Genomic DNA, 22,035 nt, shown 5'->3' on the forward strand with positions numbered 1-22,035 from the left:
CAGGCAGAGCTCAGGCAGCCCCATTCCCATTCCAGTCACGTGCCCCCAAAATTGCAAATGGAGATTTGTTACATTTCATTTGCTCCCATCCCTGGGAAGCCGTTTGTGATGAGTTCACGTCTCCCAGGAGGCTCCGTTCCAATCACAGGGAGAGCAGAGCGGGGAGGGAGGGAAGGAGGGAAGGAAGGAAGCCCCTCCATGGCAGCTGCTGCGAGCTCAGAGCTGGGAGATGCAGGGTTAAAACAGGCAGCACTGGGCTGGGGACACTGCTCTGGGCTGGGGACACTGCTCAGGGCTGGGGACACTGCTCAGGGCTGGGGACACTGCAGAGAGCTGGGGGACACTGATCCAGGGCTGGGGACACTGTTCCTGGGCTGAGGGACACTGCTCTGGGCTGGGGACACTGCTCTGGGCTGGGGACACTGATCCAGGGCTGGGGACACTACAGAGAGCTGGGGGACACTGATCTAGGGCTGGGGACACTGCTCTGGGCTGGGGACACTGCTCCAGGGCTGGGGACACTGATCCAGGGCTGGGGACACTGCCCAGGGCTGAAGGAGCATCCCTGGTGCTGGGGGAGCATCCCTGGGGCTGGGGGATGTATTCCCAGCATCCCTGGGGCTAGAAGTGATACCCCAACCTCCCCAGCTTGCCCATCCTTGGGAAGTGGCTGTGGTTGCTCCCGGATGCTCTCCCAGCCCCCGGGGTTCTCCCCCGGCCCCGGGGATGCTCCCCCAGCCCCAGAGGTTCTCCCCCAGCCCCAGGGATGCTCCCCCAGCCCCAGAGGTTCTCCCCCAGCCCCAGGGATGCTCCCCCAGCCCCAGAGGTTCTCCCCCAGCCCCAGGGATGCTCCCCCAGCCCCAGGGATGCTCCCCCAGCCCCAGGGATGCTCCCCCAGCCCCAGGGATGCTTCCCCGGCCCCAGGGATTTTACCACTCTGTCTCTCCAGCTGAGGCTGCTCCCAGATGGATCCCCCCACCCTGAGGTCCCATCTTTCCTCCTTCTCCATGAGCAGCTCCTGGAGCTGGGCAAACAAAGGCAGGATTTTGGTGAACTCAGGGAGCAGGGGCTGAGCATCTGCCTCAGGCTGAACAATTTTCCCCTCCCACCCCCAGAAACCGAAAGCAGAGGGGGCCGGGGCTCGGCTGTTTTGTTTTTCTCTGGTTCCCCGTTTTTTTAAAACGCTCCATCTTGTTTTCAGCTCGGAGCATTTCGGTGGCTGAGGGCTGTTATTGATGAGGGCACGTTGTGGAGGAGCAGGAAGCCGCCTGCCATCCTGCCTGCCTGCTGCTAAATTGAAATCTCCTAATCTTCCCAATCCTTTTAAGCGCCGGCAAATGAAAAGGCAGCGCCGTGCGGAAAATCTCGGCTCCGGGGGAAGCAGGGCGGGCTGTGCCAGAGCCCGTTCCGAGGGACCTGCTGCCAGGGCGGGGAGCGGGACGGGGCCCCCGTGCCCTCCCCTGGCACAGGCACCGCCTGGATTTACCCAGGCCCTGCTTGCTCCTCGCTGAGCACAGCCCGAGCCACCCCAGCCTGGCTCCAGAGGTTGGGATGGACATTCCCAGCCCCACGGCACCAGGGCTGGGAGCACGGTCTGTCCCCAGCTCCGTGAGAAACCAGGGACACCTCAAAGCCAGAACCAAAATCCTAAATAACGTTCTCGTCCTGTGAGAGAAATCCCTGCTCTGGAGCCGGGCTGGGAGAGCTGGGAATGTTCCCCTGGAGAAGGGAAGGAACCAGGCAGAGCTCAGGGCCTGAAGGGGCTCCAGGAGAGCTGGAGAGGGACTGGGGACAAGGACAGGACCCAGGGAATGGCTCCTACTGGCAGAGGGCAGGGAAGGATGGGATAGTGGGAATTAGGAATGTTCCCTGGCAGGGTGGGCAGGCACAGAGCAGCTGTGGCTGCCCCTGGCCAGGCTGGATGGGCTTGGAGCAGCCTGGGACAGTGGGAGGTGTCCCTGCCCCGGCAGGGGTGGCACTGGGTGGGCTTCAAGCTCATCCCAACCCATTCCATGATTCAGTGACTCCAGGGTTTCCCGGATCCCACCCAGGTTGAATTCCTGGCTGTTGGGCAGCATCTCCCTTCCCTTCCTGCACATTCCTCCTTCCTGCCCCCAAATCCCCACCCACAGCCCCAGGCAGGTCCCCAAGGAGGGATCCAGGTGCTGGGACCACCTGGAGCTGTGGGGACACCGAGATGGGGCATGGGACACGGCCTGGCCCGTTTGTGTTCTTGGGAAGCACTGCCGGAGAGGAGAAGGTGCAGCAGCAGCCGAATAACAATCGCTGCCATCAGCCCTCGCGAATAAGAGCCACCATCTGATCTCGTTATTTATATCCTTCCTGCTGGGAAATTAATTAATGTTTCATTTGCAGCACAGGCAGCCCCTCAGACGCTTCTCCCGCTCTGGAGGTGGGCGTGTCGCAGTGTCACCGGCTCTCCGAGGGGCTTTTCCCGGGAGCAGCCCTGGAAAGCAGGGATTGCTCCGCACCGCCGCTGCCCTCACCATCCCGGCTGCAGCTGCGCTCTGGGGCTGCTCCTGCCCTGCCGAGGGACACTTGGACTCTTTCTCCTGGGTTTTAATGGATGTTCAGTGGGACAATCCCGCTCCTGTTGCTGGGATGGTTCTGGTCCCTCCGTGCAGGGACAGGACGGGAGCAGCCAGGAGTGCTCAGGGGGAAGGAAAACTTCCATGAACACCTTCCCGGAGATGGATGGAGGGGAGAGGCAGTTATTATCTCATCACGGGGCCACAGGCAAAGCCCGAGGCTCGGAGGGAAGGAGGAGCAGGGTGGGAGGCAGGAGATTCCCTGGAGATGCTGGGACGGGTGAGGGAGGCCGGGATGGGGCTGGGATGGGAATGGGACTGGGATGAGGCTGGGATGGAGATGGGATGGGATGGAGATGGGATGGGATGGGGATGGGATGGGGATGGGCTGGGAATGGGATGGGGCCGGGATGAGGCTGGGATGGTGTGGGAAGCCTTGGGGCTGCCCAGGGTGGGCACAGCCCCGCACCCCTTCCCCTCACAGCGCCCAGGCTGGAGCCCGCGGGATGAACCCGCTGCTGGGGCAGTGGGGACAGAAGAGTCCCCGGGCTCGGCCGAGGATCCTTTGGCATCTCCATTTGTGTTTCCCACGGCCAGGACAGGGAAGGGCAGCGCGTGACTCCCCGGGGATGGAGATGAGGAGCTGGAAAAACGAACTGCCCTGCCAAGGTCGGCGCCCGGCGCTTCCCTCTCCGCCTCCCGAGCGATCCCCGCTGCCTCGGGGAGGGACGGAGAGAGGCAAAACCTGTGCTCCGGAGCACGCCGAGCACCGGCTGCCCTCGGCAGGGGCACTCCGAGCTCCCGGGCCCGCTGCCGTGTCCCTGTCCTTGTCCCCCCCTCGCTCTTTGCACCCGCTTATCCCCCAGCGCAGACACCTGCGGCTCGCTGGGGCCACCAGGCAGGGCTGGTGGCACACATCCCAGCGCCAGCCGCCTTTGAATGTCCCCAAAGCGCTGCCTCGGGAGGGAGAAGGACTGGTGACCCAGCTGGGCACGTCCCCACCGCCCCACAGGAGCCCTGCCCCGCGGCCGGGCTGCTCAGGCGGGCTGGAAGCGAAGCTGCTCCCCTGCGGGACCCCATTCTCAGCCCAAATCTCCCCAAACCAGAGGGGTGCTCCCATCCCTCCCCGTGCCAGAGCGGGAATGCCCGATTCCCAGCCCTGCTGGGGCCCCTCTCATTTTGGGGATGCGGTTGGGGGGTTTGGTGCCAGCTGCGCCCCTCGTCCGGGAGCTGCAGAGGTGGAGGCCCAGAGAGATGTCAGGGCAGGGCTGTTACTGCCCGGCCTAATGAATATGAATGGGCTCTTCATAAACGTGGCTTTGTGTCATTAAATTCCTTCACACCTCAGTGCCCGCGGAAAGGTTACTCAGAATTAAATGTAAATCACAGATTTAGCGGCACGAAACCGCGGCGTGGCGGGGGGGGGGGGGCTTTTCAAAAACATCTAATTTAATGATGGGTGGATCTTCCCCGATGGATTCCGAGCTCTCCCGCCTGGGGGAAGGTGATCCAGGTCTCACCTGATGGGCGATTTACGGCCTTTTCTTCCCCAAACTGCAGCCTTGGGTTCCTGACGGCGCCAGCGTGAGAGGAATTATTTCCCCCCCGCCGCCGCCACTCCACGTAATTAAAAGATTAAGGAATGGCTTCTGTCGGGTTATAAATGAAGGGGCGGGGGGTGGCTGGGCGGTGGGAGCAGCAGGGTTGGCAACACCGGTCTGATCCATCCCAGCCCCCAGCCCGTAATGGGATCACGGAATCCCAGACTGGGTTGGGTTGGAAGCTTAAAGCTCATCCCGTTCCACCCCCCCGCGCCGAGGGCAGGGACACCTTCCGCCGTCCCAGGGCATCCCGAGCCTCGTCCGAGGCAAGGCCGGGCGCTTCCAGGGGTGCCGGAGGTGGCACGGGCACCCCCAGGCCGCGGCGGGCGCAGGTGGCTCGGGGGCACGGGGAAAAGCGGGGCGGTTTTGGGGAGCTCAGCAAAGCCCCCTCCCAGACTGCTCCGAGCACGTCTCAGCCTGCGAGGGAGAGCTGATTAGTAATTAAATGGCTTTTAAAAATAAAACCATTAAGACTAATCCCATCAAAATTGGAGCTTCATCCCGGCAACTCTTATTAATCATCGGCCCACCTTGCGGCTGCCGCAGGCGGGGCTGGCGGCGGCTCTGGGAAGAACCGCGCGGCTTTTGGGGGATTCTCGCCGGGAATAAATGCCGGGCTTCTGCCGGATTCTCCCTGGGAGGGGGGAAGCTGGGGAGCGTCCCGGACGCAGCTCCAGGTCCCCTGCCCCTCCCGGAGTGCGCAATTCCCGGCGCCGGGAACGCTCTCGGGGTGCCCTCGGTCTGGGGGAGCCCGGGGCCGCCTTCCCCAGGGATAAAGCCGGGGCTGAGCCCGGCTAATCCCGCCGGGGCTGCTGCTCGCCCTCCGTGGCCGTGGAGCCGCAGGTTCCTCCTCGTTATTTCCCTCGGAGTATCCATAATTCCGGGGTTAAGGAAACAAAAGCTCCTCTCTGCTTGTTTGTATTTTCCCCCTCATCAATAGCGGGGCCAGGCAGGGCACTCGCAGCCGCTCCCCGGGGCCTGCTCAGCTATTAAAGACAGAAATTACATCTTCATAACCCAGGATATTGCCGCTCGCTTATTTATGACTTGCTCCATTGCGAGAATATTTATTCTAGACAGGGAGCCTGATAATTTTCATCCAATCTACTCCTCGTAGCTCAGGGCGAAAGAATGGAACAGCTCAATTGAAGGAGCACTTTCCCATTATTGCCAGGTAAGGGCAGAGCACGCCGAGCTCATCGCGGCCCTCGCCTCGCCACCGCCGCTGCGCCAGGCTCCGGGGATTTTTGATCCTGCTTTTTCTCTCTCCTCTATTTCTTTTCCCTTCCTTTTTTTCTATTTTTTTTTCTTTCTTTCTTTTTTTTTTTTTTTTTTAATTCATCGAGGAATGGCAGCCCACACAACCACTTAGAGGAAGTACTGCATAAATCCCAGCGCAGTAATTACCCATTTGGAACACGGCGCTTTATAGGAGCGGCGGCAGCGTGCCAGGATGCTCAGCGCGCCGCTCCTGCTCCAGCTGAAACCCTCCCAGGCCTTGCAGGGAGCGGCTCCGGCTGCGCTCGCAGCCTCGTCAAACCGAGCCCGTCCAGCTGGGGCAGGGCCCGCCGAGCCCCCCGGGGCCGGAGGAAACCGAGCGCACGGAGGGAGGGAGGAACCGCCGGGAAACACCGCCGGCCTGCAGGGGAGGGCAGGAGGGGACCGGGGACAGCCCGGGGGACAGCTCCAGGGGGGACAGCTCCAGGGGGGGACAGCTCCCGAGTGGGGCAGCTCCCGGGGGACAGCTCCAGGGGGGACAGCTCCCAGGGGAGTGATGGCCCCGGAGACGGGTTGCAGGGATGGCCCATGCTCCTGTGATGGCCTGGAAATGGATGGAGGGATGGAGGGATGATGGATGGATGGAACCACGGATGGATGGAACCATGGATGGAGGGATGATGGATGGATGGATGAATGGATGGAGGGATGGATGGATGGAGGGATGGATGGAACCATGGATGGATGGATGGATGATGGATGGATGGATGGATGGATAGATGGATGGATGGATGATGGATGGATGGATGGATGGAGGGATGGATGGAGGGATGGATGATGGATGGAACCATGGATGGATGGATGGATGGAGGGATGGATCCATGGATGGATGGAGGGATGATGGTCCATGATTTGGAGCAATTCCCTAAAAATGGATGGATGGTGGATGGGTGGATGGGTGATGCTCCATTATTTGGAGTGATTCCCTAAAAATGGATGGATGACATGATGCCCCATATGATGGAGGGATGCCCCAAAAGAGGGATGGATGGATGGATGGATGGATGGATGGATGGATGGATGGATGGATGGATGGATGGATGGATGGAACCATGGATGGATGGATGGAGCCATGGATGGATGGAGTAACGCCCCATAAGTTGCAGTGACGTCCCCAAAAAAAAAGACACAGCAACACCCCTTACGGCAGAGCCCTGCCCCATGAGGTGGAATTGTGCCCCGGACTGGAATGCTGCCCTATGAGACACACCGAGCAATGCCCCATAAACCAGAGTGAGGCCCCAGAAGCCCGAGGGTGCCCCAGAAGCCCGAGGGTGCCCCAGAAGCCCGAGGGCGCCCCAGAAGCCCGAGGGCGCCCCAGAAGACCCCAGCCCCCAGGTCCCCGCAGCAGGCAGCCCCCATCCCCAGCCCTGGCCGGGAAGCCCCTTCCTGCCGCGGCTCTGCTGCCGCCTGCCTTAAATGTCAGAGGCAATGAAGTGTTGCAAAGGCTTTATTGCTTTCCGTGGAGCCGATTAGGAATCTCTTCTGCTGGGTAAAGAGCAATATTGCAATATGAGGGATGGGGGGAGCGGGAGGCAGCCCTGTGTGAATTCCCCACAGGAAGCTCTGTTCTCGCAGCCAGAACAGTTATCAAAAAGACAATTTAGGCAGGATTGTGCTCTAACTGGCTGGAGGACAGGGGAGCCAGCCCTGGACAGGAATCTTTCAGCTCTGAGTAAATGAAACTGCAAAAGAAATCAGCTTTCCTGCCTGGTCTGCAGGGGAGGAAGGTGCCAGAAGGAATTGGGTTTTTTATAACCATTAGCTCAGCCCGGCACTCCCTGCCAAGGCCAGGAGCTGCCGGGGGATGGAGGCAGCTCAGCAGCCTCTGTTCCCGTGCTCTGCAGCAATTCCAGCCCCCAAAACTCCCAGCAGGGCACGGGGGAAGCTCCCACCCCACCGCGTGCCATCCCTGCCGACACAAAAAGCCCTGCTGGGGGCAAAGCAAGACCTTTGTCAGCCTCAGAGAGAGATTCGTGTCCCCACAACCCACCAGGGGCATCCAGGCAGGGATTGGGGTGTTTCTGGGGAAGAGAGGTTTTGGAGAAGCCGCCAGGCCCTGAGGGATGAGAATCTCCATTTCTGGGGCAGAAAGGCTCCTGGTCTGTGGGCACGTCCCAGCCAGCTCCGAGGGACCTGTGGCCACCTCTGGGATCCCCTGGATGCCTCGTGTTCCACCCTGGAGCGATGCTGGAGAGCCAGGGCAGGCTCGGGGAGGAGCTGAGGCTGCCCGTGCCAGGCCTGGCTGTGAGTGACAATGATTTATGGAGCACTCTGGGTTGCCCCAGGGTTTGGAGCAGCGGCACAAAGGCCCAGTCCAGCCCCAGTGAGGGCTCTGGGAGACACAAATCCACTTCCCCTGGCTCTGCTGGGAGCTGGCCCCAGTCCTGTGGCTCCACTGCCATCCCTGCGAGCCCACGGTGCCAGCAGGAAAATGACAACTTCCCACCCTGGGATTACATCCACACAAATCCCCTCTGTTTCCTCCTGGGTCAGGCAGAAGTGTCCCAGCGGGAAGGGGATCGGGGTGAGCTGGGGGCCGTGTGTCCGTCTGTCCGTCCCAGGGCCAGCACCTGTGCAATTTAACAGGAATTATCCCGTGGGGGCCGTCAGTCAGGGTGGGGATGGTGGCTCCCGGTGCCCCTCAGGGTGCTCCCCTCTCCCCAGCGCCTGGCTGGGGGCACTGGGATCCCTCAGACATTTCAGCCAGGCATTTTGGCCCATTTTAGCCAGGCATTTTGGCCCATTTCAGCCAGGCAGTTTAGCCCATTTTGGCCCATTTTGGCCAGGCATTTTAGCCAGGCATTTTGGCCCATTTTAGCCAGGCATTTTGGCCCATTTTGGCCCATTTCAGCCAGGCATTTTAGCCAGGCATTTTAGCCAGGCATTTTTAGCCCATTTTAGCCCATTTTGGCCCATTTTAGCCAGGCATTTTGGCCCATTTTAGCCCATTTCAGCCAGGCATTTTAGCCTATTTTGGCCAGGCATTTTGGGCCATTTTAGCCAGGCATTTTTAGCCCATTTTAGCCCATTTCAGCCAGGCATTTTGGCCTATTTCAGCCGGGAGAAGCCCCAGGAATGACAAAGAGCAGGTGGGCACCTGGTGGCTGCTCAGCTTCTGCAGAGCTCTGCCCGTCCTGTTCCAGCCCCTGCCTTGGGTGGGTGCGGTTTCCAAGGATTTGCCTGAATTTGCAGTTTTTCCCTGGATTTGCAGGTTCCGGGGCCTCCCCAGGCTCGCTGCACCTGCAGGAAAGGTGTGTGGGAGCGGCTGGGGCTGGGACAGGAGCGGTCACTGCTCCCCGCCCCGCTGGGTCCCGCCGGGATCCCGGAGCTTTCCCTGCCCGCAGCGGGGCCGGCGCTGCTGCTCTGGCTGCGCTGGGCCGGGCAGAGACACCCGGGCCGGTCCCTCGGGGGATGCCAGCAGATCCCACCCCGCAGGGGTTGCGCAATCCGGGGGGCAAATCCCGAAATTCCAAAGGGTTTGGCCTCCAAGGGCCATCTCTCTGAGTCTGATGCAAGAAAACCGCCTCTGTTGGCCCTGCTGCTCAGCTCGGCCCATCGGCCCGGCTCGGATCCTTCGGGGTGGATGGGCAGACGCCCCTCGGCCTGGGGAATTCCCATTAAACACCTGGAGCATCCACGGGACGCACCCGGCGATCCGGTTCCACTCCCGGGGAAGCTCCAGGCCCTGGACGTGGGGAGGGGACCCTGCTCAGCCTCTCCCCTCCAACACCTGGGGTTGGGATGGTCCTGCCCTCCAAAAAGCGTCCCTTGGGTTCTCCCAGAGGTTTTCCTGCTGCCCCTGGGAGCTCTCGGGCTGGAGGCGATGGAAGCTGGAGAAGGTTTTTGGGGTTGTTTGTTTTCCCAGCCTCTGTCCGTGCTCCCGCAGCTTTCCCAGGCCGGCTGAGCCGCTGCCGGGAAGTTCGAGCCGGGCCAGCAGCCCCGCTCCCAGCTCCTCCGAAGCGAGAGCTCATTAAATTGATGATCCAGGGATCCTCTATCCAGAATCTCCCATTCTTATTAGAGGCGCTCATTAAAACAATAGCAGATCAAAGCGCCGCGAAGCGTCTCATTTGGGACGGAGCCTCCTCCCCAGCGCATCCCGGCTTTTGTTCTCATCCCTTTGAGGTCACAGCTCCTTCTTGCACCGGCGGCAGCGCCCGGGAGGAGCGGGGCCCGGCCCGGCCCGGCTGACGGAGCCCTTCCCAAGGGCACGGGGGTGGCCGTTCCCGTCCCCGCTCTGGGAAAAGCCGCTCCTTCCTCCGTGCCTGGGTCCCGGCCGCTCTCCGGGACCTTTCCCCGCCGCGGGGCCCCGCGCTCGTCCTTGAGCAGCAATTAGCGAGCGCTGGTGTGATGGGCATCGCCTCCGAACCGCTGGGCAGCTCCTCCAGCTGCTGATTAGCGTTTGGGAGCGCGGGGAGAGCGGGAGCAGCCTGACCCGGGGAAACGCGCAGGCTTTTATTAGCGCTGCAGATAATTACATTTAATAAGGACAGCAGCTTTTCCCACACCAGAGAGCTGAACCATCAATCTTGCCTTTAATAATAAACCCTCTCCAACTCATTTACATTCATTGTTCCTCTTGCGACACAACATTACCCACGCTTCACGGCCCCGGCGGCTCGCGGGGGTGCCCGTGCCGTGCCACGGCTGTCCCCGGGGGCCCCGTCCCCATGCCCGTGCCCACGGGACTGGCGGCCCCCTGCCCGGGGAGCCACAAGCCCCCCGAGCAGGAGAGCCGTGCCAAATTTCCCCGTAACCCCGCGGCTTTGCGGGCTCCCCAGCAATTACTCACCTGGCAGGAAGCTGCTCCGCCAGGACCGCGCCTGCAGGGATCCCGGCATGAATCACGGAATCGTTTGGGTGGGAAGGACCTTAAAGCTCATCAGTGCCACCCCCTGCCAGGGCAGGGACACCTCCCGCTGTCCCAGGGTGCCCCAATGTCCTGCCTGGGCTTGGACATTCCAGGGATCCAGGGGCAGCCACAGCTGTGCCAGGGTTGCCCACCCTGCCAGCCAGGAATTCCTGCCCAACATTCCCTGGCTGAGGCCATTCCCTGGGTCCTGTCCCTCCATCCCCCTGGGTCCTGTCCCTCCATCCCTTATCCCAGTCCCTCTGCAGCTCTCCTGGAGCCCCTTCAGGCCCTGCAGGGGCTCTGAGCTCCCCCTGGATCCTGCTCCTCTCCAGGTGAGCACCCCCAGCTCTGCCAGCCTGGCTCCAGCCCTGGAGCAGCTCCGTGGCCTCCTCTGGACTCTGCCCAGCAGCTCCAGGCCCCTCTGAAGTTGGACCCCAGGGCCGGAGCAGCTCTGCAGGTGGGGTCTCACCTGAGCAGGCCTCACCTGGCCCTTCCCTGCTGCCCAGGGATGGATCACTGCCCCGGGGCCCAGGAATGTTCCGGAGCACGTCGCTTTGAGGCAGAACCGGTGGGATTTTGGGGAGAGGAATAAAGGCAGTCTCTGTGTGTCGGGAAGTGCCATGTCCCTCAGGAGATAGGAAAAATAATGGATAAATGAATAAGAGAGCAGCAAACATTCATCTTCCCAGCTGAAATTGGAGAGGAAAGCTGAGGGTATTATAAATCCTATTTTGCTGCTGCTGCTGCCTCGCTGTGATTTGGTTTTGCTGGCTCAGAGCAGGACAGATATTCCAGGCAGACAGATATTCCAGGACAGATATTCCAGGCCAGCTTTCCCTCCCCAGGACAGATATTCCAGGCCAGTTTTCCCTCCCCAGGACAGATATTCCAGGCCAGTTTTCACTCCCCAGGACAGATATTCCAGGCCAGTTTTCCCTCCCAGTTTTCCCTCCCCAGGACAGATATCCCAGGACAGATATTGCTTTTGCTCTGCTCAGGTGCTTCCCACTGCCTGGGTGGGAGCTGTGGGATGTGGTGGGAGCAGAGGGCTCTGGGAGCGTCTTCTCCTGGCCTGGAGTTCTGGAGGACACCAACCTCTGGGGTCAGGGGGCAGATATGGGGCTGGGGGCTTCTCGCCCTGTCCCATGGAGGGGTGAAGAGGGCCCAAGGAGCAAGGCTGGGCTGGATGGGGTTTGGAGCAGCCTGGGGCAGTGCAAGGTCCCAAACCAACCCACGATTCCGTGCCTCTGTGGTGGCTTACAACGTGCCAGGACCTCCCAGGGCTGGGACACTTCTTTGGCTGTCCCTGTGCCATTCCAGCACCAGGGGATCCGGCGGGATGCAGATTCGCAGCAGAAAAGGGCAACAAAAAGGGCTCAAAACCTGCACCTTCCCTGCGATCCCATCTGGCCATCCCTGCGAGCCCAGACCGTCCTTCCTCTGTCCCTGGGCCAGCAGCCGGTGCCAAAGCCAGCGTGGCCATGACATCATTCCCAGCGGGATGGCACCCCCGTGCAGAGACAGGCCCATCTCCCCCTGAGGGGAATTTGGGGTGCTGGGGTGCCCAGGATGCCGCCCTGGCAGGTCTGCACCAGCCGGGCAGGTGTCCCCGGTCCGTGCCACCGTTCTGGGATGTGCAGGGAGCTCTGGGCACAGCCCAAATCCGTGTGGAGCGCAGCCAGGACACCCCGCAGGATATGCCCAGGAGCCCCCCGCGTTCAGGCTGGGCTCGGGGCTCAGCACCAGCCTGGCCCTGGCTCCTGCTGCCCGGGCAGCTCCCGCAGTCTCCCTTTGTGCAGCCCATCCCGCAGGGAGCAGGCTTTGGGGTGAGCAGGAGCCTGGGCTGAACGGGGAGCCGGACGGCTCGGCAGGGCAAGGGCAGCTCCCGCTCCCCCACCCCGGAGCCCTCCCCTCTCCAGCTGAGCTCCTCGGCGTTCCCAGCCCGGCTCCAGCCCAGCTCCAGCCCCGGCGGGCTCCGTGGCCTCTGGAATTGCTCCAGCAGCCCCCTGCACGTGCTCCGGCCCTGGTGTGATCTGCACACGCCTGCCCCGGTGCAGGGGGAGCCCAACACCTCCCGAGCTGCTGGGGCGGCCCTGGGGCGACCAGAGCTGGTGACAAGGTGGCAGCGGTGTGAGGGCAAAGTGGCAGCAGGGTGACAGACGGGGAGGGTGCAGAGCAGGCTGGTGCTGGCCTGGCAGCAGCTGAGGAGGCGCAGGAGCCAGGCCCTGGGTGCAGATGGGTGCAGGAGCCAGGCCCTGGATGCAGATGGATACAGGATCCAGGCTCTGGATGCAGGATCCAGGTTCTAGGTGCAGGATCCAGGTTCTAGGCGCAGGATCCAGGCTCTGGGTGCAGGATCCAGGCTCTGGGTGCAGGATGCAGGCTCTGGGTGCAGGATCCAGGCTCTGGATGCAGGATGCAGGCTCTGGGTGCAGGATCCAGGCTCTGGATGCAGGATGCAGGCTCTGGGTGCAGGATCCAGGTTCTAGGTGCAGGATCCAGGCTCTGGATGCAGGATCCAGGCTCTGGATGCAGGATGCAGGCTCTGGGTGCAGGATGCAGGCTCTGGGTGCAGGGTGCCAGCTCTGGGTGCAGGATGCCGGCTCTGGGTGCAGGATGCAGGCTCTGGGTGCAGGGTGCCAGCTCTGGGTGCAGGATGCAGGCTCTGGGTGCAGGATGCCAGCTCTGGGTGCAGGATGCAGGCTCTGGATGCTGGATGCAGTCTCTGGGTGCAGGATGCAGGCTCTGGGTGCAGGATGCAGGCTCTGGGTGCCAGATCCAGGCTCTGGATGCAGATGGATGCAGGATGCAGTCTTTGGGTGCAGGATGCAGTCTCTGGGTGCAGGATCCAGGCTCTGGATGCAGGATGCAGTCTCTGGGTGCCAGATCCAGTCTCTGGGTGCAGATGGATGCTCTTTCCCCCCTTGAACCCCTCTGTGCCTCAGCCCCCACTCCTGGCAGTCCCTGGGGATGTCTCCATGAGCACAGGTACCATCACTGGAGGGGTGAGTCCATCCCGGCTGGAATCTGGAGCGGGCGGATCCCGCTCCTGGCTGTGTTTGCAGGCAGGTTGCACACAGGGGTGTCCCTGGCTCTTTTTTCCCTTCCCCCTCAGAGGATTTCCAGCCCCGGCGATCTGCACCGTGTGCTCCCAGCGCTCCCATCAAAGCCATCCTTCGCTGGAAATAACGGGAGTCGCTGCTCGCTGGGTGGGAAAAGCCCAGGGATCACCATGTGGGAACAGCGCGCTGAAAACCCCCCGCCAATCCGCGTCCTGGAAGTTATTTATTCCCTTTTATCTCCTGCGAGGAGCGATCGGCTGGGGCTTGGCAGGAGCCGCCTCTGCCATGTGTTATCTGTCTGATATCCCGAGCCGATAATCCCCGCGCAGCTTTGTGCCTGACACCCCTCGGGACGCGGCCGGAGCGGCCCCTCCGCCCCGACGGGATCGCTCCTCTCTCCCGCCGCCCTCCCAGCCCATAAATATTTGTGTAAGAGCCTCTCTCCCCCAGCCCCGACGCCGTTCCCATCTCTCCAGTGTGGCAGGCGACTTTTTTTTCCTCCAAACTTTTTAATTCCGTTCATTAATCATTTAGAGAAATGTGCAATTACTTGAGTCCAATTACAGAAAATGTGCAACTACTTGAGTCCCATTATGAGCCCCTAGAAAATGCCAAGAACTTGATTAGAGCAAAACCACCGCCGGTCCCACAGACTTTCAAAGCAAACACTGCGACTTCTCCTGGCAGGGGGAGAGAAATCCCAATTTATTTACGCACAAACGTGTCCAAGCCCCGCTGACAATATGGGAAATCTTTCCTATCGGCTGGAACGTGAGCTCAGCGTTCCCCAAAGGAAGAGATGTCTCTCCCTTAATTAAAGCAAGGCCTGAACTCGCCGTAACCTCCCGCTTTCACGGCGGGGATCCGCTCGGATTTTTCCAGAGGGTTTGTAATTACCCCACGAGCCGGCGGCTGCTCCTCTCCCACTTGCAGCGGCGGCTGGGCGCTCGGGAGCGGGGCTCTGCTCCTGCCTCCGCAGTCCCGCAGCCCTCATCCCCTAATCCCTAATCCCCCCGAGTGTCTCCCGTGCGAATCAGGAGCGGCTCCGTCCCGACGCGCGGGGCTCCAGCCGCGCTCGCTGCCCTTATTTAGGTCAGCGCTGCCCGTGTGTGGCTGCGGGAGCCGGGGGAATTACGGTTTATTAGGGATTAAGCCGGGATTTAAGGGCCTTTCTTAGCGTGGGGCTGCGGGGCCGGGGCTGCTCCGGCGAGCCCGACTCCCAGAGTCTGAGATTTTCGGGAGAATCTCAAGCTAAGGGGCTTAGGGAGGGGAATTAATTTCCTGGGATGCCGCAGCTCGTCCGGAATGGGGAAAAAAAAATCTCTTATAAAAGTATAATTTTCTCCTTGTTATTCGTGATTACAAAATAATAAGATTGTTTAAAAATCCAATAGAGTGGATGTCAATATTGGCAGGAGATGCAATTGCAAAGCACGTGCCAGCCGTCCGTGGCTTTTCTTAATTTTAATTAGGATAAAATTTACTAATCTTGCCGGGTTTGCAGAAGGAGGTTTGCCAAGAAGCCATCAATTGATCTGGATGATATTGGCTCCCTTTTAAGAGCCCCTCGCTAACTGCTATGTAAAGCCTGGGCTTTCAGCTCCCTTCTCAGATCCTCTCCGCAGTGTTTTTGGCATGTCAAAAGGCCAGATGTTTTTTATTTGAGAGCAAATTGACACGTTAAATTACATTGTGCAAACAGCAAAGCCAGCCATGAGTAAACAGGCGACGAGGATTCATTGAATTTTATGGGTCGCAATAATGTTTATGTAATTTAACAAATTTATGCTTCGTGTCAGCTTCACCGCAAGAGTTATTCATTCCAAAGGGAAAAACAACTTCCACGACAGCCCCCACGGCTTCTGCCTCGGAGCCAATCAGGGGCCAACCCAGCCTGGAGATGACAATGACACGGGCCGCGGGTGGCAATCAGGCCAGCCCGGCCAGGCCGGGGCCGCTGCCCGCCTCGTGTTTTTTGGGGCTTTTCACTCAGATTTGGTGACTTTTCCCCCACCCAGCCCGAGCACGGGTGAGGAGGGGCCGGGGCTGCTCCAGGCTCTGCAGAAGGCGCCGCCGAGCTCCACAACGCCTTTGCCAGGGGTCTGGGAGCTCGGGCGGGCGGAGCAGGAGCCCCCGATGGATCCGGCTGCGCTCCCTGCCCCCGAGCGCACGGCCAGCCGGAATTCCGCCGGCAGGGAACGCGGTGGTAACACCCCGAACGCTCCTGGCTGTGGAGAGCAGGACTCCCTGTGGAATCCCCGCTGCCGGGGTGCACCCCATCACCCCATCATCCCCATCACCCCATCACCCCATCATCCCACCATCCCATCACCCCATCACCCCACCATCCCATCACCCCATCATCCGATCACCCGATCATCCCGATCATCCCATCACCCCATCACCCCATCATCCCATCACCCCACCATCCCACCACCCCATCATCCCATCACCCCACCATCCCATCACCCCATCACCCCATCACCCCACCATCCCATCACCCCATCACCCCATCACCCCATCACCCCATCACCCCACCATCCCACCATCCCACCATCCCATCACCCCATCACCCCATCATCCCCATCCCATCACCCCATCATCCCATCATCCCATCACCCCATCACCTGATCACCCCATCACCCCATCACCCCACCATCCCATCATCCCACCATCCCATCACCCCATCATCCCACCACCCCATCACCCCACCATCCCATCACCCCATCCCATCATCCCATCATCCCACCATCCCATCATCCCATCACCCCATCATCCCATCACCCCATCACCCCATCACCCCATCATCCCATCATCCCATCATCCCATCACCCCACCATCCCATCACCCCATCACCCCACCATCCCACCATCCCATCACCCCATCATCCCCCACATCCCCCACCATCCCATCATCCCATCACCCCATCATCCCATCACCCCACCACCCCATCCCTGTCCCCTCACACCTGCCCTGCCCCGGGACAGCTGGGACAGCGCTCCCAGGCTCCGGATTTTGGAGCAGCCGGGCGTGGGAGGTTCATCAGCCCCGGAGAGTGGCATCAATAACCGAGGGCAGCGTGCGGTGACAGCGCCCGGCGGCTCTGGGAAAACCCAGAGAGCAAAGGGAAGGCATCTCCAGCCTTTGTACAGGGTCTGGAGGGACAGGACGGGACACAGGGAAAGGCTTCCCGCTGTCAGAGGCAGGGATGGATGGGATATTGGGCAGGAATTGTTCCCTGGGAGGGTGGGCAGGCCTGGCACAGGTGCCCAGAGCAGCTGTGGTGCCCCTGGATCCCTGGCAGTGCCCCAGGCCAGGCTGGACAGGGCTTGGAGCAGCCTGGGACAGTGGGAGGTGTCCCTGCCATGGCACTGGATGGGATTTAAGCCCTTTCCAACCCGAACCATTCCATGATTCCACGAGCTCCAGCTGCCCCTCCAGGCTTTGTTTCCGTCCATAACAAGGCGGTGCCTTCAGAAAGCCCAAAAAACCTTGGAGGGGATGGCAGGGGAAGCTCAGATTTTGTCAGCTGAAGGGAAAGGTGCTGCTCGCATCCCAAATTTCCCAGCTGGCTCCTCCGTGCCAGCAGCAGCACTGCCCTGGTCAGCAGGGAACTGATTCCCGTGTCGAAATGGGATTTAATGCAGGCCTGAAGGAGATCTGTGCACAGGACACGGAGAGGGAACGCAGGGTTACTGCTGTCAATATAATTAATTTCGAGCTAATTTGAGCATCTGATTAAGTTTAGCATTACCATAAAAACGAAACTGCTCTTTAAACCAGAGAGAGGTTTATTAAATAAGTGCTGGAATGCAACAGAAAGCAAAATGAAGGCAATAAAGTCACTCAAAGTAATAAAATTAAGTGAATGCCGGAGATAATCCTCTGATGGATCTTTCCTTTGCCCTTTCCCGGGATGGAGATCTTCCTTCCTCTGCTGGGATTTTCCATCCAAATCTCTGGAATTTTTAAGGTCAAATGTCCAAATTCCACGGACTGGAATGTCCGTGAAGTGTCCAGATTCCACGGGGATGTCCAAATCTCCAGGGAATCAAAACACGTGAGAAGAAACGGTCCATAGCGTGATTTTTCCTTGGAGAAGGAGGAGAGGGGGCTGCGAGCGAGCTCCCGGCTGGAGCTGCTGGCTCACACCAGCTCGGGGCCAGCTCACCCAGCCGGGAATTCCGCCGGCGGCAGAGCGCGGGTGGGAAAGGACAAATGGGATCCCGCCGTGGGTGCTGCTCTGGGGGCTCCCTCCCTCACTGCCCTGCCTGGAACGAGACATTAGCCCAGTCAGACAACGGCTGGTGAAATCCCTGCGGGGTTTCTCCCACTGTGCCCGAGCCAGCCGAGGCGAGGAGGCGAGTCCCCTCCTCCCCAGGTTCCCGTGTCACCCCGGGAAAACACTTATTTACTCTGAAGGGCACAGAAGCCTTAAAATCCAGCGGCTGAGATAACACTGATAGGATCACACAGACATCCAGACTCATTTATCCCGCTGGCCTAAGCGGCAGTGACTCGGGCAGCGCTGGCCCCGCACTGCTCCCGGGGGATCCGGGCCGGGGGCACACACTGGGGGAGCTGGGGCTCCAGGGACCCGTGCCAGGGTCAGGGGCACACACTGGGGGAGCCGGGGCCCCAGGGACCCGTGCCAGGGTCAGAAACACAGATTGGGGGGAGCTGGGGCTCACAGGGACCCGTGCCAGGGTCAGGAACACAGACTGGGGGGAGCTGGGGCTCACAGGGACCCGTGCCAGGGTCAGGAACACAGACTGGGGTGTGCTGGGGCTCCAGGGATCCGTGCCAGGGTCACAGATTGGGGTGAGCTTGCCAGCCCCACTCTGCTCCTGGAACCCCAGGCCCTGGCTCAGGCCAGCAGTGGGAAGGGAAATGATGGAGGCACGTGCTGAGGCCCTGCCCTGGCTGTGCCAGGCTCGGGAGCACTCGGGATGGGATAGGATGGGATCAGTGGGATGGGATCAGTGGGATGGGATGGGATGGGATGGGATGGGATGGGATCCATGGGATGGGATGGGATGGGATGGGATGGGATGGGATCCATGGGATGGGATGGGGATGGGGATGGGATGGGATGGGATGGGGATGGGGATGGGGATGGGGATGGGATGGGATGGGGATGGGATGGGATGGGATGGGGATGGGATGGGGATGGGGATGGGGAGGGGATGGAGATGGAGATGGGGATGGGAGCACTCGTGGTTCCCATGCCAAACACGGTCCCTGTGCTCAGTCCTTGGCATCCTCTGCTGCTCCGGCTCAGCACCAGCTCAAAGGTGCCACTTCAACTGGTGCCACCCCTGCCACAGGCAGGGACACCTCCCACTGTCCCAGGCTGCTCCAAGCCCCATCCAGCCTGGCCTTGGACATTCCAGGGATTCAGGGGCAGCCACAGCTGCTCTGGGCAGCCTCCCAGGGAAAAATCCCCTCCCGTATCCCATCCAGCCCTGCCCTCTGGCAGTGGGAGGCCATTCCCCTTGTAGCAGACTTCGTGCAACCCCTCAGAGAGCACTGAGGCTCTTCCTGGAGCTCTCCAGAGCCCCTCGGGACACTGCCCAGGCTGTGACCAGACCTGGCGGAGCCCCACACCGACACTCCTCGATTTTAGGCAGTTCTGGCCAGTGTTTCCTTCCATCCTGAGCCCAAAGTTCCCCTCCTAGGTTTTCCATCCGGCACCAGGGTTTGCAGGTAACTTTCACTGCGATGCTGAGCACAGTTTAGATTATAAAATATACCCGCGGGCTGTCTCCTTAATTGATTTCTTTTGTTTCATTCTATTCCTCGAAGATTTGTCAACATTAATTTTTATATGCTCAACACTTTGCAAATACCGGCCAACTTTTTAAAATTAATGTGTTGAGATGGAGATTGAACACCTTCCCTCCCCTGCACGTGCAGCGGGGAAGGAACACGGGACGAGAGGGAAACACGTTATCAGCACTTAATTGGGGAAATTCGGGTTGTTGGAAAGGGAATCCGCCAGCGCCCATTCCCGCTGCGGCTCCTTCATCCCGCAGGACACAAATCCCCACACTTCCCGCTGAAAATTCGAAAATGCGGGACAGAATTCCCACGTTTCGGCTGAAGTGAGGAGATTTCAGCAGGAGGCGGGAAATCCGTGGGTTTTCCCAGGGTTCGAGTCAACAAACCAGCGAGGAACGGAGTTCAGGGCGAGTTCCCGGGGAGGGATCCCGGTGTAAATCCGGCCAGCTCCCGCGGGCTGCGCCCCGGGGTAGCCCCGGCCACAAAAACCGAGCGGGCCGGTGCCAAACCCTGCCGGGAGGCGCTCCCGGGAATCCCGCGGGGGGATGCGCCAGCCTCTGCTCCGAAAATGCATTCGGGAGACGGCTCCTATTAAAGCGCAATTACGGGTTAAGTAACGAGCTGGCTGCGTGCCCGAGCGGGAGAAACGCGCTGTGACAATCGGATCAGGGCACGAACAACACGGCAGCAGCCACCGGGGAGGGACAGAGCCACCGGGGAGGGACGGAGACACCGGGGAGGGACACAGCCACCGGGGAGGGACAGAGCCACCGGAGAGGGACAGAGCCACCGGGGAGGGACACAGCCACCGGGGAGGGACGGAGACACCGGGGAGGGACGGAGACATCGGGGAGGGACAGAGCCACCGGGGAGGGACGGAGCCACCGGGGAGGGACAGAGCCACCGGGGAGGGACAGAGCCGCCGGGGAGGGACGGAACGGCCGGGGAGGGAAGGAGAGGCCGGGGAGGGACGGAGGCACTGGGGAGGGAAGGAGCCACCGGGGAGGGAAGGAGAGGCCGAGAAGGGAAGGAGACATCGGGGATGGACAGAGCCACCGGGGAGGGAAGGAGCGGCCGGGGAGGGAAGGAGACACCGGGGAGGGAAGGAGCCATCGGGAGGCACCGGGAACCGCCGGGAGCGGAGCCGGCAGCCGGCGGTTGTCGCTCGCCGGGGCTCCGCTGTCACGGCTCGGCCCCGGCACCGCGGACCTTGGAAAGCCGAGCCGAGGGCTGCGGGGCCGGCTCCATCTCGCAGCTGCTCCGCACGCAGCCGAGCCGCCGGGAGAGCGCGGCTGTCGCCAAGGAAACCGGAGATTGCCGCAGCGATTGCCAGCCCGGCCGCCGCCGCTCCTGCGGGGCCGGGGATGAGCGTGGAGTGCCTCTCCAGGCCTCTCCTTGAGACGGGGACACCGCTCCAGCCGCCCAGGGACGGCGCTTCTCCGTCTCCCGTGGCCCTGGCACTTCACCCCGCGGCCCCGCGCTCGCAGCGAGGGCTCTGGAGGAGCTCTCGGCGCTCAAGGAGCTCCAGGGGCCGCTGGGCAGGGCCCTGTGCCCGGGGGTTGGCACCGGAGAGGGGCAGGGACGCGGCCGTGCCCAGTGAGGGCGTGGGGTGTCACACCTGGATCCCGTGCCGCAGGGAACGGGGAGAGGCGCGGGGACAGGTGACAATGGTGTGCGGAGAGTGGGGTGGGTCAGGAATGAATTCCCAGCCTGGAAAGGGGGTGACAGGGGTTGTGAAGGGGTCTCCAAAGCTCTGGATGCACGGAGGTGGCAGGGAGAGCTGGCAGGGACATCTCTCCCCCTCGTCCTGAAGGGTTTAATGGTGGTTCCTTGACCCGCAGGTGGAATCCCACGGCAGCTCTGCAGCACAGGCACTGCTCTCGTCCACAGGGCCTTGCCACGGAGCCAGGGAAAGGTTTGGGCTGGAATGACCTTGGAGGGCATTCAGTGGCATCGTCCCCGTGTCCCCCTGAGGCTGGGCCCCAGGGCTGGAGCAGCTCTGCAGGTGGGGCCTCGCCTGAGCGGCCAGAGGGGACAATCCCCTCCTGGACAAAGAGCAGCCAGGCCACCCAACCTCAGCCCGGCTCCTTGCAGCTCCTGAGGCAGCTTTAGCATCCCCCAGCACCACCAGGGCCACCAGGGCCACCAGGGCCAGCTCCTGCTCGGGACAAAGACCATTCCTGGCGAGGAGGAGCACCTCCCATTCCTCTTCTGCCACAGGGGTTGGAAAAGCTGCACAGGGAAACACCTGCAGAGCACCCGCAGCCTCGGGGATCCCATAGGATCACGGAGGGTTTGGGTTGGAAAAGCCCTCGAGATCACGGAGCCCAGCGGCTCTCCCAGCACTGCCCCGTGTCCCCAAGCGCCACACCTGCACGTTTTCCCAGCTTTTCCATCTCCATCCCAACCAAAGCCCCATGGAGCTGCTCCCAAGGGTGAGCAGGGCTGGCTGAGGAGCCCTGCCGGGCTCTGCCTGCTCCCCGCTCCGCCCCAAGCCCACCCCAAACCTCCCTCGTTGTGTTTATTCCCGCTCTGGCTCCGGCGGGAAGCGGCAGGAGCAGAATCCTCGAGCACAGCGAGTTCTCAGCGATATAATTCTCTTTAATCTTTTAAGCATTTGACAGTATTTGCTTGAAAGAAGAAGCAACAAGTACATAATTATTGCACTAATTAAGCTGCCAAAACACAAGCATGCTGCAAGAGCACCTTTGAAACAGTGAGCTCTCGATTCATTAGCATCTGCTGTAAGCTTATTAATCACCTAACAGGCAATTAGCAAGCTGTTACTGTTTGAGACTAGTATGTAAATAAATTCTTGGGTTAATTTCTTCCTCTGATAATAAAGAAAACATTATGAAAATTAGCTAAGCGACAATGTAAATGATCTTGACTGTTAATTATGTGCTGGT

Source organism: Motacilla alba, chromosome 10 (genome assembly GCF_015832195.1).
Source record: "Motacilla alba alba isolate MOTALB_02 chromosome 10, Motacilla_alba_V1.0_pri, whole genome shotgun sequence".
NCBI classification, from domain to species: Eukaryota; Metazoa; Chordata; class Aves; order Passeriformes; family Motacillidae; genus Motacilla; species Motacilla alba.